The sequence below is a fragment of the Lissotriton vulgaris genome, chromosome 6 (genome assembly GCF_964263255.1).
Source record: "Lissotriton vulgaris chromosome 6, aLisVul1.2, whole genome shotgun sequence".
Classification (NCBI taxonomy): Eukaryota; Metazoa; Chordata; class Amphibia; order Caudata; family Salamandridae; genus Lissotriton; species Lissotriton vulgaris.
The window spans coordinates 1,451,554,587-1,451,565,860 of record NC_141694.1 but is presented as its reverse complement, the minus strand read 5'-3'; the positions used below and the strand labels follow the sequence as shown (position 1 = coordinate 1,451,565,860).

General features: G+C 41.7%; 1 pseudogene across 1 annotated transcript in view; it reads right to left on the bottom strand.

The window, feature by feature from the left end:
• Positions 1 to 2,920: 2,920 nt before the first annotated feature.
• LOC147708984 (calcineurin subunit B type 1-like) overlaps positions 2,921 to 11,274 on the bottom strand; it is a 189,325-nt pseudogene continuing 180,971 nt past the window's right edge. Inside the window, exon 6 of the transcript XR_015296667.1 lies at positions 2,921 to 4,926. The product of XR_015296667.1 is annotated as a calcineurin subunit B type 1-like (transcript). The remainder of the gene's footprint in view (positions 4,927 to 11,274) is intronic.

Genomic DNA, 11,274 nt, shown 5'->3' with positions numbered 1-11,274 from the left:
CACTGGGAGGATAGAGCTTTGGCTGTGACTAGAGTGGCTCCCAAGTAATTTTGCGTTTGTGAAGGGTGTAGGTGCGACTTTTGTGCATGGATTGTAAAACCCAATTGATGAGTTGATCTATTGTGGTCTGAAAGTGTCACAGGCAGTTTGGTGAGTACCGGCTTTCATGAGCCAGTCGTCTTGGTAGAGGAAGACGTGAATGTGTTGTCTTCTGAGATGAGCTGCGGCTACCGCCAGGCATTTGGTAAATACCCTGGGCGCTGTGGTCACTCCAAACAGGACTACTTTGAATTGGTAGTGGTATTTGCGATGAGCTGGATGAATTGGAATATGAAAGTATGCGTCTTTTAGGTCTAGGGTAGACATTAAATATCCTTTATTTTAGAGTGGAACCACCTGTTGGGAGTGTCACCGTGAGAAAATGTTCCAATAGTATATGTAGTTGAGATCTAGAATGGGTCTTGAAGACCCATCTTTTTTGGGAATCAAAAAATACAGAGAGTAAAACTCCTGAACCTTGGTACTGTAATGGGACCGGCTCTATGACTCCTTTTAGTAAAAGATTGCACTTTTTTGTTTGAGCAAGTGGTCTGAAGACCGTTTGTGAAACAGAGGTGGAATCTGTGGAGGATTGGTGGTAAGCTCCAGGCAATAGCCATGTTGGATAATTCAAAACACCCATTTCTCTGTTATAGATTTCCAAATGGGGAGAAATTGTTGAAGTCTTCCTCAGACAGGTGTTGTATGGGGGGGGGGGGGGGGGGGGGGGGGGGGGGGGGGGGGGGGGGAAGAGGCTGGGGGGGCGAGGCAGGGGGACATGTGTAAGCCACTGCTTATTCGGGGAAGGGGAGGTGATAGGTGTGTTTCCCTTACCCCTACATTTAAAGTTGTTTCCCCCTGAAATCTTCGCGAAAAAAGCCTATTAAGGGAGAGGCCTGGTTGTTACTCTTGTAGATGGAAATATTCTGGTCTGAGGATGTGGTTTTAGACCCTGCTTGGTAAAAGGAACGACAAAAGGAACCTCTGTTTAAAGGACACTGGAGCGCTCCCATGGACTTGGCTGCTTCGGTGTCCTTTTTCATCTTTCCAGTTCCTGATCTACTTCCGGACCAAAAAGATCTTTTTGGTCAAATGGTGTGAAGAATGGACTGATGGACCTCAGGCTTAAACCCAGAGATCCTTAACCAAGCATGTCTCCCTAGCAAAATGCTAGTGTTAACTTCACTAGCTGCAGTATCAGCATCATCTAGAGCACCCCTTTTAGAGGAGTTCGAAATTAGCTTACCCTCATTTACTAAACCCTGCGCTTTAGCTTTATGTTCTTGTGGGAGATATTGAAGCAATTGCTCCATTTCATCCTAGTGTGCCCTGTATTACGGTCTGGATCATTATCTGCTGAAGAATAAATTGTATAATCCTCCCAGAGATCTAATTGGTAAATATGACCCCCATCATCATCAAAAGGATGAGATTGTGGAGAATCCAGTGGTGTGATGTGCAAAGGATTTGAAGGTGGAGAAGGAGGTGGTGATGGTAGTGGATGAAAAGGACTGGTCGCAACAGACTTTTTCTTTAAAGGGATCTTGTAAGGAGTGTCCCCACCAGGAAGCTTGTGTTTCTGAGGTAGTTTGGTATGAATCTGACCAGCCTCAGGGTTAATATACAACTTATTTTGCTTAGGATCCACTTTCGGTCGAACAATGTCTAAATTCGGATCCGAAGTACCATCTTTCGGCGTTAGAGTATCCAGTGCGGACGTGTGTTAGCCTTTGGGTAATGAGGATTTCAGCTCTGAAGGCTGCTTGACTTTTGGCATGGAGGATTACAGCTCTGGGCCGGATTTGTGTTTGGAACAGGTAGGCATCAGTTCAGACAAGAATTTGTGCCGACTCTATATCAAGCTGGAAGGTTTGACTGGTTGTTTCATAGCCGGGCCTGGAGGCGGGGCATCGGAAACATGGTCTCACTGCAGACCTTGGCCAGAAGGCAGAGGTGGTGCCGACGCCTTATGTTTTTTCTGGGTGAGTTTGTGGAGCAAGGGGTCTTCTACACTCACGCCACCTTGTCCCTGCGGCAGCTGTCCAGCAGCAAGGGCTATCTCGAGCTCCAAGTCAGTGTCTTGCAAGGTGAAGGCTTCTTCCTCCTCTGCCGCTGATGCACCAACATCCTCTTGACCGGAATCTTCACCGAAGATGTCCGGCGTGTCTTCAATACTTTGATGCTGCAACTCTCGATGTCGAGCCTGACGATTGCGAAGAGTTTTCTTTGATCAAAATGATCTGCAAGCGTCGCAGTCTTCTTCCTTGTGCTCCAGAGACAAGCACAAGTTACACACCTTGTGCGAGTCAGTGCGCGGATACTGCGCACGACACTGAGGGCAGAATTTGAACGGTGTCCGTTCCATCGACAGAGCTGATCCGACGTGGTTAGGCCCAAAGGCCGCCTGCAAAGCTTGTTGATCGGAAAGTAGATTCTGAAACAATACGCGGAAAAGTGGAAAACACGTACAAAACAATACCATCAAGGGTAGAGAGGATTGCACGTTGAGGGGAACCCGAAGAACTGTTTCGAACCAGAGTGAAGCAATACACGTCCAAACCTGATGGCGGAAAAAAACAATCCAACAATGGAGTCAATGACTATGCGCACTATCACTGAAGGGAGGAGTCACCTTGCCTCACGAATAGGAAAGACTTCTTCGAAGAAAAACAACTTGCAAACATCCGGACCCAACACAAGATGGCAGGAGTATGCAAAGCATGTGGATCTACAGCACACATACCTCGAACATAATATTTTACTTGACAAGAAGATTCTTGGCTTTTTACATTCCTGCCAACGCTTGTAAAACATGAAGGAATAAGACATAAGAACATCCAAAGTATGGTAATGCATTCACAAAATAAACTACACAATAAACTACTTTAATTTTTTTTTTAATTCATACAGAATGAAGGGTCCTAAAGTTTCTACAACATATTATGCAGCATGCAGAGGAAAACTAACATTCAACAGAAGTCTTCCCCACACAACCTTAAAAAATTCATCCCCACTAAGGAAAGTTGTTTGCACTATTTTCTAGAACGCCAGCCAAGATATGCACAAGCAAGAGAAATAGAAAGCATTTGCTAAAATGTTCATAACAAATACTTATGTACAAAAAAATTCACAAAAAAAAAAAAAATGACTAGTTCCCCCATGAAGCAGAGCACATGGCAGTTGACACTGACAGATACAACCACTGGCTGGGATTTATTAACCACGCACTGATCTGAGGAATAAAGGTACATGTAGTGGAGATTTTCGGTATCAACATTACCATTTACCAAAATTTGGCAACATTATATTTTTAAAAATATGCAAATTATGTAAACAAGAGGAGCATTTCAAATCGATCTACATGCAAAACTCCATGTCATGCAAGGACATCAAGCACCTAGATTTCTCTCTCACAGACAGAGCCTATGATGTGCAGCACTCAGTTGAAGAACAGCTATGGCAGGCAGGCAGTTGATCTAAGTGGGTATGTAAAATCCACCGCTTCCAAGCTGATTAAATAAAATTTTTAACAGAATCATCAATATATAAGATGTACTGCTCTAAAAATATGTAGTATTTTTCATCTTCCAGCCAATAGTACCATTGCAGAAATGTGAAGGAATAATAGGAACTTGTGGAACGTGATCACTACTTTTATATCACACAAATGTATCAAACTACCTACAATTACAAATCATGATATGGACAAATTTAGAACCAAACCTGCTTGCCAGGTGTTACATCACCCACCTATGGTTTAGCAAGATATTCCCCACTCAACCCAATATACATATATTTATTAAATATTACCAGTTGTTCATGCTGCCTGCAGTAGTTTCTTGTGGAGGGGGAAGATTGTGGTTTAAGCATAATAACCTTAATTGTAAAACAAAACATTTAAAAATGTATATCACCAAATAATGCATAAAATGCATACTTGGAAATTCAGCACAATTTTAAGACCAACTATAATCAACCAATTACAGAAAAACCATTCATGTATATATCAGTTTTATATAAAACACGCCCTGAAATATGTTCATTTACAAATAATTAGGGATATTCCATTTATGCAACTGTGCAACCAGCTCATTTGGTAACAGATAAGTGTCCAAATGTAAACACTCAGCAGTTATTCTATGCACATAGGGATTAAACTCTTGGCATGGTATTAAACTACTTTCTCTCATACTATGAATTATTAAAGCTACTTGCAAAGAGACACAGTCCCTGGTAATATATGAAAAAGCATAAATAAAACACACGTCTCTTATGTCAGATTGTTCAAGAAGCAATGCTGCATGAACTGGTCATTATATAGACATCTCAAACGTCACAAAGAAAAGAAAACCGACCAAACAAGCAGATAAAAGCTTACATTCTTCTACTATATATAAAACTGTGTGAAATAAAAGTAAGGATTGATATTCATAAATTGAACTGTATGTTCTGCTTGGCACTTTGTACTCTAGTTTTGTTTCTGAATCAAGTATATTAAATTAAAGCCCATCTAACTACTACATATAGAAAGCTATATATATATATTTCCTTGTTATAAAAGAAGAAAAATAAATAAAAGCCAAACCCCTTCCCTTTCTCCACCACACTGATATGCTCTTTCCATCTTGCTGTCCTTCAGACTTTAAAGTGCTACACTGGGTTATTGAGAGAGTTGCAGTTCAATAACACTTAGTTGGCTTCATGAGGCTCATGTTGGAAAATGTGGCTTCACAGAGAAAAATACTTCCATTTAAATACACAGAGAGCATTGCCGGACGTCTTGAGCAGATCTTCAGAGATGGAGAAGAAAGCAGAAGTGTTGGGTGGTACTCTGACGAGTCACACATCTACAACCATCTTTTTGTGAATATCTAGGCCTCCTACAACCTGAAAAATACAGAACAAGACAAATATATCACAAGTTGAGAAGGATACAATTTAAGAGTCACATGTTTATATTGTGGGTGTTCATCAACTACAAAATTATTTCCATATACAATTCGGAAAGATAACATACACAAACAAATCATGAAGAGCACGGTTTTGCCACATAAGTATAAAAGTACAAAAGCAACTGAGGGATCCTCCTCAAAGTTGAATGGGCAAGAGTTGGCAGAAGGAGATAAACATTAGCAAACCCACACAAGAATAAGTTACTCCTCTTTCTCAGTGAGATGTTCGCCTTAGTCATAACCCCGCTCAATTCACAATATGCTGTGTCACCACCATTTAGGACATAATTTGTGGTGGCACATTTGTGCCACATTTTACAAACAGTGAGGCATAAAAGGCTGTCCAGTCCACCCATGTACTGGCATTCTTAAAAATGTGTTCTTACACTTGCATAGAGGCCTTTCTCTTCTGAAAGTGTGAAAAATAACAGAAGGGTAGCACCCACCATGGATAGAATGGGCAGAAAACAAGGGAATTGTGTAAGGTGGTTAGTCTCAGCTGCTAGTTAGTCTCTAACAGTGTGGCCATGTAACCCTGCTTGTAGAAAGTATGTCAGCTGTCTTAGGATGATACCCTGAAAATAACAACAAAGAGTATATACATTTACTAAGCAAATACAAAAGCCTTTGCCCTGTTGCAATGAACACTGAAAATTGTCACCAGAAAATTATTCAATAATACACCGCCTTTTTTACGTCGTACCTCTGCCAGGAAACTACTCTGTAAGTAACCGAGGGTGAGAGAATTTCTTGTGTTTGTCAAATTAAAACAAAATCCTTAGAAATACTCTACATCCCATTTTCTTTATGGTTGTCTTTGCCCTATGGGTGTAGGCTAAGGGGGAAATGAAGGAGACTGATGGCATGGTTGATCAACTGGACACATCAAAGCACTAATTACCAGCTAATAACAATGGTTTTACATTAAAAAAAAAAGATTACTTACTTGTAATCCTGTTCCTGAAAGGAAATCTTCACGAGCAGAACACCAAAAAGTTTACACAGGAAAACAATTTCCTTTATACATCAAACCTAACAGACAGAAAAGCTCTCTTGTTGCAAAATGCCTACTGTCAGTTTACCAGATCTTACAATAGGCTGAAAGCCCCCTAATTGTTTACCACTGGTATGCATTGTCACTCGTTTGCTTTTTATTTGATGGCTTGCCTTGTCCAGCATGTTTCTCCCTCCCTTGAAGCATAGCTTATTTACTGGTGTCCTTCCACTGCTCACTTTTAGGGAACTTTTTTGCTTAAGCACTCCACAAGAATGCGTCGGTTGCCCAGCTGTCTCTCTTGTGTGTTTCTCTCCCATCAGCCCTTGTGTTGCTCTCCCACATCCATGTGCTTTCCCTCCACAGTGCTTTTTCTCACCTGTGTGCATCTTCCCTTCTCCATGCTGCTCTTGCTCATCTGTGTGCTTCTATCGCCCTGCGTTCCACGTTTTTCTTTTGCCTATGGGCTTCTCTGCCAGCCCTCTGTGTTTCCCCACCCTCCAGACCTCCATGTTGCTTCTGCTACCCATGTTGCTGCCTCCTTACTGGCACGATCGGGCATTGCTTGAGCCCATTGTATTGCTTGCTCCCACCCTAGCCCTCTGAACTGCTTCCCACCCACTCAAGCCCTCTATAATGCTTTCCTCCATCCGAGCACTCCGTATTGCTTCAACCCCACCTGCTTTAGAAATCAAAGGCGTTGGTGCTTTTTTTTTTTGATTAATCTTGCATCAGAAAATATAAAGAAAAAAAGCTCCTGTGCCATTTTGTAGACATTTATATTGCCAATAGCTTAATTGATTGCATATGCGAGATCTATTGCATTAGCACCCACACACAGAGTAAGTAGTTGAGTGAGTCTTTTTCAGATTTGGGGGCGTGGTTTACTTTACAAAGTTTGTTTAGCATGTTTGAATGCATTTACCAATCCATCTTGCACTACCAGATTTAGAGATGAGATTGCCTTTCTGAGGTATAGCAAATGCAACAAACAATTGTTTTGCTGAATTGTTTTGTTCTTTAAATCTAGTATAGTAAGGCTCTTCTGACAAAGAATATTAGGAGCTCTTTCTCCGACAGAATTGGGTTGAGGAAAGAACACACGCAATTAAACTGATTAATAAAAAAAACAGCAGCAACCAACTTTGGGAAGGAATTTTGGGTTGGTGCGAAGAACTACTCGTGTCTATGAAGTTGAAAGAAGGGTTCTTCTGAGGTTAAAGCCTGTAGCTCCCCAACTTTCCTCAATGAAGTGATCACAAAGAGGAAGGCCACTTTCCATGAAAGAAACTGTAGGGGATGGTTGTGTAATGGCTCAAAAGGTGGACCCATGAGCCGTGTAAGCACAATGTTCAGATTCCAAACTGGTGCTGGAGTCGTCCTGGGTGGTATAACTCTCTTAAGGCCCTCCATAAAGGCTTTAATTACTGGAACCTTGAACAAGGATATATGTTGTCTGTTCTCCAAATATGCAACTACTGCTGCAAGATGCAGTCGAATAGAAGTGTAGGCTAGACCAGCACGCTGTAAATGCAGAAGGTAGCAAATTATATTTTGTGTGGCTGTATCTCGTGGATCAATATTTTAAGTAGTACAATATATAGAAAAAAAATTCCATTTAAATGCATAGCATGCTCTGTTAGTAGGTTTCCTTGCTTCTTTAAGAATGGTTATACATTCTGGAGGCAAGTTAGGATAACCAAACTATGACTTTAGGAGCCAAATCCCTAGATTGAGCTCCATGGGGTTTCAGTGTCTGACTTCTCCATGGTTCTGCGTGAGAAGGCTGGAATTGAGGTGTAGCTTTTGATGTGCAACTAATGACAGTTCTAAGAGTGTCGTGAACATCGGCTGATGGGCCCAAGGGGGTGCCACTAGAATCAGTGTGAGGGATGTTTGCCTGAGCCTCTGAACCAGAAATGGACGGAGAGGTGGAAAACTGTAGGCAAATATCCCTAACCAATTGATCTCTAGGGCATTGCCTTTGGATAGAGGGTGTGGGAACCTGGAGGCGAAGCTTGGGCATTTTGAGTTGTCCACTGTGAAGAACAGATCTGTTTGTGGGAATCACCATTCTTGAAAGTATGGAAGGAGAACATGGGGATAAAGTTCCCACTCCGGTATTTGTTGCCACCTTCTGCTTAGGAGGTCGGCAATCTGATCATCCACTACTGGGAGGTGTTCTGCCAGAAGATGAACTTTGTGACGAATCGTCCAACGCCAAATTGTTTGAGAGAGGTGTGACAGTATAAGAGAATATGTCCCGTCCTCCCCTTGTTTTTGTACATAGCACATTGCTGTCATGTTGTCAGTGCGGACTAGGACAACTTTCCTTATGACGTGAGATTGAAAAGCTTTGAGTGCTAGATATATAGCTAGAAGCTCTAGATAGTTAATGTGCAGAGCTTTTGTACTTGTTGTCCCATTGACCTTGAATTGTCAAGTTGTGAAGATGAGCTCTCCAACCTGCGAGGGATGAGTCTGCTGTTAGCACTATCTGTGGAACAGGGTCGATGAAGGGCCGCCCTTTTGATAAGCTTTGTGCGTTCCACCACTGCAGAGAGTGATGGGTTCAGCTGGCATCCAACACTAGATCTGTTAATTGCCCCTGTGACTGATTCCACTGACATGCCAATCATTCCTATAGAGCTGTAGTTCCCAAACTGTGCGCCCTCCAAACTAGCCAGGGGCGCCGCGCTCCAAAGGTTTAAGATGTTCGAATTCAAGTCATAATAAATTGCCGGTAACATCTTAGAAATGTGAGTTATTTAGTAAAAGTATAAAAACTCTTCGTCCACTAGATGGCAGCAGAAAATTCTTTATTGAGAGTGCACTGCAGAACTGAATGCTTCTAATGGAGATGGGTTATCGTATTTCTTGCTTAAGAAGCCAGCAACCAAGAGCTTCTGCATGGCAAGAGGTCACCTGTGGCTAGGAGAAATACATTCATAAATTATAGAAAGAAAGAAAATTAAACATGGGAGTGATGTCCACATATGTGAATTGATTTGGACCATAAGTTGAATATGAGGTATGTTATTTGCTTAATGATTCCTAAATTTTAATCAGTGGTTTAAATGGAATTATAAACGTGCAGGTATTCACTACCCCAGAGTACCTTAGTCTCTGAAAAGGGCCAGGGCTCTCCGATTAAGTGTACTGCACAATTGAGAAATGCAATTAAGATTTAATTAAGATGCTCGGTACAGGCCAGTACTAGCCCATTTAAAGCATGTTCTTAATACATTTTCATCTATGGTCATTTGAAAGGTACCATCACTTGTGTGAGCAACAGAGGTGAAGGTTTATTCAAAACATATTTTTTCACCTATTCACAATAATGCAACACCTTGTTCACAAAGGTGTTTGCTTTTTAGTTTGTGTTTATTTTATTCAGAAGAGCGCACATTGCACTGCTGATCTTATTTATTTCATAAAGCCTGTGTAACATCCCAGTTCACAGAAAGTGCAGAAAGCAAACAGAGCTCTTGAAGTCACAGTGCACCTTCTCTTGGTGCAGGGCAGCTTATGATCTTTGAAGGTGGCGGAGTGTAATACTTGCCCTGAACTGTAGCGAGTGAGTGAGACCAACCTCTTCTAGAGAAGGTTGGAATGTGTTCTTCCCCAAAAAATGATTTGAGAAAAAAATGGGTTCAAATAGTGCATGTTAAAGTACACTTTTCACATATACTTGCTACAATGCGCTGGGTTCTCAAAGCGATACCAAAGGGGATGATGTCCATCATCCTCTTAGGTTTTGATGTGTTCTGAAAGGGCACTTAAATATTCAAGTCCTTTGTTTGGTGTGCCACGCCATTGAAACCTGACACTTCTCCATGAGTTGACCCTATTTTGTTTCCAAAATGTGCTATGGGTGCCCCATACGTCAAAATTACCTCAATTGTGCCTGGACCTGCATTTTGCCACAGGTATCACCATTTGCCGTGGATGCCGCTTTAGCCCAAATTACATACAATGTGCCAGTGCCAGAATTTTGCCATTATTGTCATCTATATACCATTAGTGACCCTTATGCCACAAATTGCCAGAGGCAGGATTTTCTCATGGTCACCCCTTTCTCATAAACCAGATTTACCTTCCAGGTGCCCACTCCAGAATTTTACCATGGGCGCTCTCCATATTAAGAAGTCCCTCCAGTATGCCAGCTCCAGCGTTTTTCCATAGGTGCCCAATGCCAAGACTTGCTTCCAGTATGCCAGCATCGTCATTTTGCCATGGGTTCCCCATATGCCAAGTTTTGCCACTAGTATGCTAGTGTTTTGTTAAAGGTGCTTTTCATAATAAGATTTGCCCCAGTTACCAGCACTTTGCCATTGGTGTTTGTATAGGTCTGGAATTACCTTCCGTATGCTAGTACCAATGGCAAACTCACATGTCAAACACCGCATCCTCATTCATTAACTCACACACATTGTTAAACACATTCTTAAACATTCATGCTCACATACTTGTACTCACCCATTCATTCTTTTTCACTCTGTTGACTGTCACTCATTCTGACTCATTCACACTCACTTGCAATCTAACTCAGTTTCTCCTTCTCCTTTATTGTGTTTTTATCTAGGAACCTGAATCAATATTGCTATTTTATTCCCTTGTACAGCTATAATCAATAATATCCCTATAATGGCATAGGAATCAGATCCATATTTAAGTAAATAGCCCTTGCAGTCCAAGGCACGGCAGAAGCTACTTCCTTGGATTCCTAGAAAGCACAACTAGTTCTTTCGACACACCAAACATCCAGCAACCTAGGAAATCCCCGTTTGCTTTGTTTTGATTTGTAATAGAACTCGATGTTCTGCCAACCATCTGTTTACTCATTTGTAGATACATGGGCACTCAAAAATTCCATGCTAGAGGATCAATCACACTGATCTCCAAATTCGGAAAGGATCATATTCTATGCTCCTTTTACAGACCCACCTCTCCTAAATATGGAACTATGTCGTTCACAAGGATCCTGGTCCAAAGGCTGAATCGCCTCATGCCCAGCTTTGTCAACCAATCAGATAGGACTTGTAGCTATGATACAAGCTACAAAAAGGATCCTGAATATCATCAACAACATTATAGGGACAAGAAAGAATACCTTGCTCCTGGCAACAGAAAGTGCATTGGCCCCATCTAGAGGAGATTCAAGAGTTCTGGCTTGGGTCATGTTTCGTAAATGGGTATTTTGCGACAACCAGCTTAGATTCTTTAAACCCATCCTCCATACAGAGAGGTACAAAGCAAGACTGCTACTTCTCTCCCTTACTTGATGGT